The sequence below is a fragment of the Pinus tabuliformis genome, chromosome 4_1 (genome assembly GCF_031772625.1).
Source record: "Pinus tabuliformis cultivar Carrire ecotype Pingquan chromosome 4_1, CPIR1, whole genome shotgun sequence".
Taxonomy (NCBI): Eukaryota; Viridiplantae; Streptophyta; class Pinopsida; order Pinales; family Pinaceae; genus Pinus; species Pinus tabuliformis.
Genome location: NC_142303.1, coordinates 471,148,214 through 471,159,375, shown reverse-complemented (window position 1 = coordinate 471,159,375; position 11,162 = coordinate 471,148,214).

Below are 11,162 nucleotides of genomic sequence, written 5' to 3'. Positions count from 1 at the left end.
CATGGTTTGGTTGTGGTATTGGGTTTACAAGGCCCCAGCTTGGATCTGTTCCTTGTCTCTTGACCTCTGTCTTCTGCTTTCTTCTCCTGTCGGTTCTCTTCGTGGGTCCCTTGTTCTGCATGGGTATTGCTGTCTTCCGCCTTTTGAGTTTCTGAGTTTTTTGTCTTGACCTCCAAGGGTTGTGGAGGCTTGTTCTTATTCCCTGCTCTTCCCCTGCTTGCAACCACGTTACTGTAGGAGGGAGAGGAGCTCCCTCCTCCCTGTTCTTCCATGGGTACCTGTTACCCTCTTTTTTGAACCCTATAGCCTTGATCGCCTCCCAGTAAAAATCGCTAGCAGTTTTCCAAACCAAGTCAACCTTTTAACTTTATCAAAATTACAATGATTTAGCAATATTTCTCTTAAACTTTTTTATGATTTAAAAATAAAAATTTAAAATAAACTCAATAATGTTTTACTTTTTTAAAGATCAAAGTAAAAACATTATATATATATATATATATAAATTAAATTTTGTTTTATTTTTAAAAAGGAATACTATATTTCATAATTAAATTTAAATATGATAAAATTGTTAAATTAATTTATAATAGTTTCACTATTTAATCGGCCTGGAGTATGCCGTAAAACTGCTTCTGCTTGGCTAAGAGCTCGTCTTCCTCGGACGTAAGGAAACAGGTTAACGGCCCAAGACCCAGAGGCATCTGGCAGGAGTGAGAGCCTGCTCCCGATTACGGACCACCAGCAGGGTTATGCCAGGTGGCGTGGTTTTCCTATTTAACAGTGATGAGTCAAACCCAGCGTTCGCGGATAGCAGCCAGAGATGGCTGTCCTCACTGTTGGTTTGACACCTGAGTTGATAGGTTTTACCACCTTCGGAAAAAAAAAAAAAAATAGTTTCACTATTTAATTTCAAAATTGATTTCAATTAACTCATAATACTAAAAATATAGATAGACCAATTATTAATATTATTGAAAATTTTAATTTATTTTATTTTTTATTGGAAGGAAATTTTTTTTGGAGAATTAGTAAATTATTTAATAATTATAAACTAATTATAATATATATTTTAAGATTTTAACCCACATAATTGAAAACAATTTGTTCACCAAACCACTTTAAAAAAATTGTTATTTAAGAAAAAATTGTAATTAAATTTTATAAAGTAAATTTGCAAACTACATGTTATTAAATCAGTTATAATTATTGAATCAAAATTACTCGATCATAATCACGAGGGGGTGGAGAACCCAAGGTTGTTGGGATTCGTGCCTTTCCTTCCCTAGACACTCCATGTGTGTGATAAGAAGGCGGGATGCATGGCAGGACATGCAGCAGCAAGCCCGTGTGAAACCACCCATTGTCGCTCGAGCGCATTTATGCGAGGGAAGGTGGGAGTTGGGTCTCATATGATGTACGGTGGGTTTTGTTATTTTATTACGCTGATCACAGTTTGGGGTGAGTGTTTCAAATTGACACATTAAGCCAACCTCTTGGCTTAAAGATGGTTATTGGAGATTCAAAGTAGCGATGGCTACACCTCATAATGTAACAGAGGTGGCACAAATTTGCAGAAGAGAGTCGTTTCCTCCTCGGTTTTCTATTTATTTTTGTATTTTTCGTGGTGTCCTCCAAATTGAGTGAGCTTTGAAAATCCAAATTGCCAATGGCTCTCACCTAGTAATTTGTATGAGTTATGGTTTATTGCAGTGTCTACTCCTGTGAGCACCATTGGAGTTGGACAAAGTGTCATTAGGGAATTGGGTAGGCCTTTATCCCAACTAAATCCCACTCCATTAGGTCTGAGTTATATTGTGGCTCTTCGACCCACTAGCGTAGTGGTGTGTGGTTGTCTAAGGGTGTTTGTTTACGAGTGTCTGGGCCTCCTCTTGTGGTGGTGCACTCTGCTAGAGTCGAACTAGTGGTGGGTGTCCAGAATTGGGGGTGCAATGGGTTCAAAGTTGGAGGGCATTGTGCTCGGTGGTTGGAAACAGTTATAGTCGTGGCTGAGTCTGGAGTGGGAGTTGGATCCAATGGCGGAGTATGTGAAGGGAGGCCACAACCGAGTGGGTATCAAGGTGGTCCAGGGGAGGACTACGTGCGAAGTAGAAGGAAAACGTGCATTGTGGCGAGGAATGGGGCAGCGAGGGGTCAGCTACTGGAGCGCACACCTTTGAATTTTGCAGGCATGGCTCTGCATCACCGCTTCCATTTAGAAGGTAGTGTTACTAGAACCACAATGGAACCTAGGCCTTGGTGTTCATACCAGAAAAAGGAGGAGGTTGGGTCGAGCATGACTTCAAGGTGAGGTTCACCGAGCGCTCGTTGAGGTCGACGGCTAGTCAAGAAGAAGAAAGGAAACCCCTCTCATGCAACTCTAGCACCCCCGAGGTAGTCAGTGAAAACGCAGATGGAGACTTATGAGAAAAATCATCGTGAGAAACATGAGGCAGTGATGGTGACAGTGTCCCAACTTCAATTTACAATGTCACTTATGGGAAGAGTGGTGGTGGTATGGCGTGGGCATATGCACATTCGAGACAAATCCATGTAGCTTGTGGCCTGACTGGCTCACCTAGAGCAACACGTGAGCTTCCCTTTTTGCCCCCCACCCTCCACCAGGGATGGGGCAAGACAACCCAACCTCTGTCAACTTTGACGATTGAGTATGTCTTTTGGTATTCCGTTTATTCTGCCAGTTTTTTGACATTTTTTTTCCTTTATGGTTATGATCGGCTCGTTTGTGTTTTTTTTGGACTGTTAATTTTAGTCTGGTGGCAATGGTCAACAAACCCGATCGGGGTAAGACCAACAAAATCTTAAAAAATAACCATATAAATATTTACATTTCCAGTTAATGGAAAGTATCAAAATTACTTTATCACTTTGGTACTAAATAATTTTGTAATTTTAATTTAATTTCTAAATAAAGATATTATTTGTAATCAAAATATCTATTAGTTAATCAGCTTAATCAGTTTGGTACTAAGTAATCTGGTAATTTTTAATTTATTTTCCAAATGAAGATGACGAAATTCAGATTTATAATCAAAATATCTTGAACAGTATTAGATCAACAACTCTATTCAAGCACTTTTATTGTCGGATTTTTTTTTCAAGTTTTGCCGGATTCCCGCGATTTTTGGTTGTCCGCGCTCGCTAAATGAGGACATTATCTTTGGGTTTAAGTCATGGAAAAATTTAAACACACTATACCAACACGGTTGGTTGAGTCGTGGAATAACCCGTAACTAAGTCAATTAAGCTCTTGGGGATCAACTGCATATTTGCTTAAACGTTTGGGTTTGTTTGAGTCGAGGTTTTGTGTTGTTTAATTCGATAAACTGTTCGATTGTTTTACCGAAATCTGCATCCTAGAATTCGTCGGTTTATCCGTGTTGTTTAATTCGATAAACTGTTCGATTGTTTTACCGAAATCTGCATCCTAGAATTCGTCGTTCCCTCCCTTTCAACATTTTTATAGTAACATTATCCTAGGAAGACTACTTGAAGTCAGCAGGTTCCTTCCGTTGAATTTGAGGAACCGAAATGGTCACTGTAAAAACATCAAACTGTGAGCAAATTCTGAGAGGTGGAGAACCACTCTTGCACGACCATTCTTCTCGGCAAAGAAGGCGTCGACAGTAAAAATTCCACCCACAAAGCAACAAAACAGTGAGATTTAGTAATCCATAGGATCAGCACACTGCCCTATGGAGTGTGACTTGTCCGTCTGTTGTGGAAGTACGGTGCTCAGTTCTGGTCGCCTTTTCAAAGTGAACCTGACCAAAGGACACCAATTCAAATGCTAATCAAGTTACCGTGGGAATGGGGGCAGCGGCTAACCAGCCTGCCATAGGCCATTATGCCGGAATAGGGCGGTGGAATAGAATTCTAGAAGAAAAGGGACAATCAATTAAAATAATCTTCCAGAAGTAAATCACTTATGATCTTTGTGATTAAAAGGGATCAGATAACAAAGTGGTTTAAAGTCTATAATGATGGCATGATATTAGTATAAATATTTTAATATAAAGGATAAAAAGTTTTAATTTTAATGAGAAAATGAAAATTAACATTGTAAAATAATTTTGTTATAAAATAAAAAGATTTAGAAGGTAGGTTGCTAATTTTATTTTTAAACAAGTTTACGTAGTAGTTAGTCTCTGTCACTTAATTTAAATATAGTTAAATTAAAATAAAAGTATTGAATTCAAGTTAGTCTCAAGATTAAGAAAAAGTTAATTTAGGTTTCACTAATTGATAAATTGAGATATTTTGCTAATTTTATTTGTTGAAATATAAATTCATCCACCATAAACCCTTGTTATAATTAAGCTAAAGAGTGATTTCATTAAAATGTTTAACCTAAAAATATATGATTTGTTTGTGACTAAATATATAGTTATTTTATTAATTATATTATTGGAGGATAAAAATATTGAGAAAATTATATATATATAGATAAGAGATAAGTTAAGTAAAACTTATATTTTATCTAAAAAATGTATATTTTATTATTTATTTATTATATATGTATATAAAGTAAATATAAATAATTATAAACTTTCACTTTATTTTTAGTATATTATAAAATTGTCAATATATTAAATTTTATAACATTATTATTATTATTATTATTATTTTATGTTATTTTTCAGGTTTTTAATAAAAAGTTCATGATGTGGAATTGTCCATATATTACATTTTATAACATTATTATTATTATTCTTTTACGATACTTTTTCATGTCTTTAATAAAAAGTTCATGATGTAGAGCGACTCCATTTCTTGGAATGAGTTTAAAAAAAAAAACACATAATATATTAAAAGTGTTATATATAAAAAAGTGTTTGGTTATTTGTATAGAGTAAAAATATTATATATAGAATAGCCTTTGGACATTGATCATGTATATAATTATTATAAAAATAATTTTTATGTTTAATTTTTTTATTTATTCATAAAAGTAAAATAAATAAATAATAACAATGACTTAATATTTTAGCATATTGTACATTGATGCTCAACTAAATTATAAAATTTAAAAAAAAAAATTAATCCTATAATTCTTTAAAACAAAGCTCCTTACTAATAATAACAGCGAAAGCTCCTTCCTAACAATAAAAGTGAAAATGTCAAAATATTTTGCTTAACAACTTATTACAATAAATATATAACAATTAAAACATCAAAATATTTTATTACATATCGGATTACAATAATAACTTATTTTAAAAAGTACTAAGCTTAAAAATTAGAGGTCTCAGACAAGGATGTGCTTTATCCTCCCTTGTTTATCTTGGTAATGGACGGACTAAGCTTAAAAATTAGAAAAGCAGTTTATTAGAGATTTTGAAGCTCTAAAGATTAGCAGTCGTGTTTCAGTTTGACACAGATTTTTTTGTGGATGATATTCTATTGATGGGTATGGTAAACAAGCAAAAATGGTTATCACTATCCATAATCATAAAGAAGTTCGGGGTTGCTACGGGCCTTGTTCAAAACAAACTGAAATCTATTATCCTTTATGGAACATGTGCCCAGGATGATATATCTTTTATTCAGAGCTGTTTTGAAGTGAATGCAGAAAATATAGAAAAGGGTATGAAATATCTGGGCTATCGACTTAAGCCAGGCAGTTATAAAAATGCAGATTGGATGTGGCTGGTGGAGAGATTTTATATGAAGATTAAGGGATGGGAAAATAGATGTTTATCTATGGGAGGTCGGATCATCCTTACACAGTCAGTGCTAACTCAGATGGGGATTTATTGGGCTCATCTTTTTTGTATTCCTCAAACGATTATCAATCTTCTGAATAGAGCAATAGCAAGCTATTTATGGTCCGGAGCTAGTATGAACAACAAGTATCATTTAGTGAAGATGGAAAAGATCACTAGACCCAAAATCTTGGGTGGTTGGGGTATTCTTAACTTAAAGTTTTTTGGATGGGCTCTAATTTTGAAATCACTGTGGAGGGGTATCAATAGTCGAAATATTTGGGGAGAGTTGCTCCGTTCCAAATATTTGAAGAATAAGGATTTTGCTTTCTGGGCTAGACAAGGAGAAATCAGGAAAAAAGGCGGATCACAAATCTGGAACAGCTTTCGAAAGGTCAAGAATATTCTCTTACAAAACTTAAGGTGGTTTTTTGGAACTGGTAACAATATTATTATAGGAAAAGATTGTATTGTAGGAGCAGGTGAGGGGGTCCCAGGGACAGTGGATCTGATAATGCACCTGAATAGAAGAGGGTTTTTTGTTTTAAATCAGCTAATCTAGGAATGGAAAGGGAATATTCCAATATGGTGTGACTTTTCCCAGCTGAACTTGGTTGATCAGTATAAGCAGGATTGGTTACAGCTGATAAAAACATTAAAGGAGGCAAGCATAAGTTATGACAGAAAGGGAGATCATTTGACATGGGCTGGAAAGAAGAAGATATCAGGAGAAGTTGAGGTGGCGGACTGTTACCTCAAAATTTGCATGAAGGAATTTCCTAATGGTGAATATTGTTGGTTTTTCAGATTTTGGAAAGTAAATATTCCAATCAAAATAGTTACCTTCCTCTGGCTAGCTTGGCAGAACAAAAATCTTACATGGGAAAACCTACAAAAGAAGAACCACCATGGCCCTGGGATATGTTATCTATGCAGGAATAATTCTGAGGACAATGAGCACCTTTTTCTACATTGTCATAGATCTGTCAGCATTTGGAAACATTTCACAAACAAGAGGCAAATTCCATTCACCCACTTTAGTACAATAGAGGAATGTTTAAAATGGTGGAGCACTCAGAGTAAAAGCAGGAGGATGCTTGCTTTGGTCACTTTTTGGGAAATCTGGAAAGATCGGAACCATCTGATTTTTGGTAACAACAGAGGGAGGGGAAAATCAATCTATGAATCCATAGAACAGTGGGTAGTTTTAGAACAGAATGAGAATACCAAGAAAAGTAAAAAGAAGAAGACAGAGAAGGGGAGAGTCCTAATTACAAACTACCCGGTGGGGTTCTTTGACGGAGCAGCTCAAGGAGGTAGATGTGGGAGTGGATTTTGTTTAAAATTGACTGAGGAGTAGGAATTCTGGAGTCACTGGTATGGGGGAGAAGGAACAAGTATGAAAGCAGAAGTTGTTGCTTTATGGGGTCTATTATGGTTTATCAGTTTCTTAGATATCCCTCAAGTACAAATTTTTGGGGATTCCAAATGCATAATAGACCATGTTAATGGAAAGAACAACATTCAGCAAACTTCACTACAAGGGTGGCTGAGTCATATAAAATGTATATGGAGTTGCTTTCAGAATTCTTCTATTAGGCACATCAAAAGGGCACATAACAAAACAATGGATGAATTATCAAAAAAGGGATAGAAGAAGGCATGCACATCATGATAAAAATAGGAGCTGAGGAGACAGAAGTAGAAATTCTAAAAGTGCCGGGATAGACCACTGAAGCGGGATAAAAAATGCAGAACCTCATAGCAGATATGTTTATATTATATTTCTGTCTCTTTTTTTAAGTTTTGTATAATTTTGTAACTAATTTTGTATAGAAATCATACAAAAAGTCCATTAGGTATGAGATCTTCAGAAATGTGAAGGATCTGATCCACTTTTCAGATTCTATGTATAATGCAAAAATGGAGGAAGTACCATAATGTTGTATCCTTTAGATTACTGCACAAATGAATGTTATATATATCCCAGGTTTATGAGGACAATCTGTCCTTCATAAGTATGTACTGTTTTATTCCATAATAATAAAATAGACAATTTTTTTTCCTTGAAAAAATAAAATAAAAATAATATATATAAATAAAAATAAATAAATAAATTACCAAAATGTTAAAGGTCAAAATATGAATTAACAACAATGGCCATTTATGGGTTTCACGAGCGATGCACAAACCATGAAGAATATAATGAGATGAGGGATTCTTCACGGAAATGGCAGTAGAAGTGCGAACAATTCCTAGAGGAGTAGGAGAACGACAATAATGTCAAGGATTTGTCCTTGACAGTTCACGGTGGACAGAAATGAAAGCGTAGTGGGGTATACATATTGAACGATCAATATAATGTTGTCATTTTTTATAATATTAGCAAGAAGAAAAAGTATGCTCATTGCCCTTGACCGTTGACATTGAACAAAGAGGAATTAGAGAGTCATATCCATATATCGATTACTATAATGTTACTATTAAGCAATTAATATATGTTAAGGTGTACTTCAAAGCAACCAGCTCATGACCACACTACCTCATACTTTTCATGATGGGACCAGTGTAACTTGGCTCACTACCAATAACATCTTTAATTTGATAGTGAATGAGATTGTAGAAAAATAAATTAAAATATTGTTAAATAATATTAAATTTTATTGTGCAAAGTTAAACTATGAAAAATTTGCAAGTTTTTTTGGTCAAACTCAAACTAATATGAGTTTGACCTCAAACTCAATGCAATATCCATTGCCTATCCAACAGGAATAATAATAATATATAGGTTTTTGAAACATATAAAAGAGATTATATATTTATATTATTAAATTAATTAAATGTTGGAATAAGAAAGTATATATATATATATATATATAGTCTAACTTATAGATGAAATAACCTTTTTTATTTTTTTTGTATAACTACATTTTTTTAAGCATAAATGGATTCAACGCTCTAAAAAACCCATGGGACACTCCAATTATGCAGATTAAACAATTAAAACTCAAGTTTTTAAAAATCTCTCTCGGATTTGATTAAAATAAGTCGTGAAAACATCATTTCGTCTATAAGTTAGACTCTCTCTCTCTCTCTCTCTCTCTCTCTCTATATATATATATATATATATATTGGATTAGATTTGGTAAAATGGATGTAGCCAATTAAAAAATGTCCTTGTATTTTAATGATTGAGTTTGTTGTAAAAAAATGCAATGTGACATATATTGAGAACTATTCTGAGAGTAGGCATGTAAAATGTAAGCTTGGCGGAGTTGGTGCATGCATTAAAATCTCATTATATAGAGAGAAGATGAACTTATTTCTAAATCTCCTATTTGAGGAGGAAAATTTATAGGACAATGGTGTTTGGCAACAATGGTAGAGGGAACAAGAAGGCACGAGGAATCAACAAGATAGGACATGCAAAAATAATTTTTTTGGGAGGTAGTCAATTGATTGGTCACATGCATATCAATGCAACACAATGCATCGAACTTTTGGATTTCATTCATTTTGAATCTCAAACAGCATTGTATTTGAAGTATTGATGCAAAAACTCATTTTCTTTTATGGACCATGTAGCAATGGTTAATGGGATGTTTGTGAATCAAAAGACTAGGTTGATGCATGAGATCCTATATCACTTGCAATAGATTCATGTGTAGTCATTAAATCAACCTAGTTAGAGGAGACTTGAACATCTACCTACAAGATTATGATTGTAATCTTCAATCTTGTATAACAAGATATGTTACAGTTGGAATGATATCAAAATTATTTGGCAACAATTTATGAGAGTTTATGATTTATTATCAAACCTTTACACATTTGTATGTAACCATGCATTACATTTTTGTATGATTCATATATGCATTGCTTTCCCCAAAAGATAATGAACAGGGCATTAATTATTAGTTGGCACAATCCCTAGAGGGAAGAAAATCCTCAAGACATTGTTAACTCATGATGAACGTAATGAATCTCCAATTTGATTGATGATTGTTAAGGTTGAATGCCTTACACTAAATGCCAAACACAAGAAAAACCAATAGTTATGTTTTTATGGATTACAAACCAAGTGCCTTGGTATATCCATTCAAAATTATCCATTGTTACAAATATCCAACTTAAAACGATTTCTAGAAGAAGATCATTAAATCAACAATACTTCCTACCTCATTAAGACCATGCAAAATTGATGGAGACCATTAGTAACATAAAAGATCTAGATGGTATACTTGAATGACCTAAGGTAACTATGTAGCAAAGGGAAAATGACAAGTTTGTTGGTTTTAATAACCAATGGTAAATACATACAAAATATAAAAAACAAGGGACTCTAATAGTTTGCACACATGAAACACTATAAGGGAAATTATAATTAAATTAAATCATTCTTATGTGTGTTTTTATTATGTCGTAAGTAGATGTTTAGTTCAAATAAATTCATAACCATCTCCATAATAATCTCTCCATCAATCTATTAATTAATCACCATCTCTAGTTTCTCTCTTTTCTCTCGATATTTGATTCTTACATAGACTTCTATAATCTGTCTACATTACGACAAATTATCATATAATTTAAACATTATCCATTATTCACAAGTAGGATTTAATCCTTCATAACCCCCTTAACAAGTACCTGTAATCCAATCATTTATCTTTGTCTTTTCAACTAGTTCCATTTTCATTTTCATTTTCTATAATCGTTGCTTTTAATGTTCTTTGTCTTCATCTTCTTTCTTTTGCAATATTTGGTCTTCTTCACTCTCAATCCTCAATCTTTTTCAATTCTCATCCTATACCTGCAAAAGATATGCATTATGTTTTTTGAAGTCCACATAAAATAGTTACCATCTACATGAATACATGCATCAACCACCATTATATCTGTCAATTATCTAGCAAACATTTTCTCATACAATAGTTGGCAACAATTCTTCAAACATAAGCATTTCACTCCCCTTGAATCATCATCGATGATCATCTTGGTGTTTTTTTTTGTTTACTCATAACCACACTCTATGTTTTCTTTATCTTACTTATAACCCTCTTATGATATTTTCTAGGTTACCCTCAATTATTACATTCATTGGGTTTCTACATCATCTTACCCATTGCTGTTAGAATCCTTGAATGATTTCATTTTACCATGAACCATACATTGCATTAAGTGGTTTCTAGCTAACCATGAACCTTCCTTTGTGGGAATAATGTGTTCACTGAGGACTTAGATTGATACAAATTCCCTAACTTGTTCCTTAAAAATTTCACCATAACTTCCCTTGAAAAATTCAATAATATTGAATTTGAGAGACACAACCATATTTTTCTATTTTCATTCTAATCTAACTTGCTCCAATCTTCTTTCGACATCCTTGTTGGTGGAGTACCCAAATCCATACTGATCCACTCATCTTTGTCCACTAAA